The following is a 249-nucleotide window of genomic DNA, read 5'->3' on the forward strand; positions in this document are numbered from 1 at the left end:
TATAGACATGGAAATACAATTAATCATGCCAGGGGCGGGGCCGCAGTTCTCCTAAAACCAAAACTCAAACTTGGAAGAGCAAATCCTCCTTCCCTCAACCACTCTTTGAACGACTGCATACATTTTACGATACCCTACCTAAATGACCTGATAGACATATTTCTGACATACATACACCCACACTCCAACTTAGAACAAAACATACTGACCAAAGCAAGCCTCTATAAATATTCAATAATTATAGGCGAC

The sequence above is a fragment of the Dendroctonus ponderosae genome, unplaced genomic scaffold (genome assembly GCF_020466585.1).
Source record: "Dendroctonus ponderosae isolate FM_Combo_2020 unplaced genomic scaffold, Dpon_F_20191213v2 Dpon_F_20191213_5, whole genome shotgun sequence".
In the NCBI taxonomy this organism is placed as follows: Eukaryota; Metazoa; Arthropoda; class Insecta; order Coleoptera; family Curculionidae; genus Dendroctonus; species Dendroctonus ponderosae.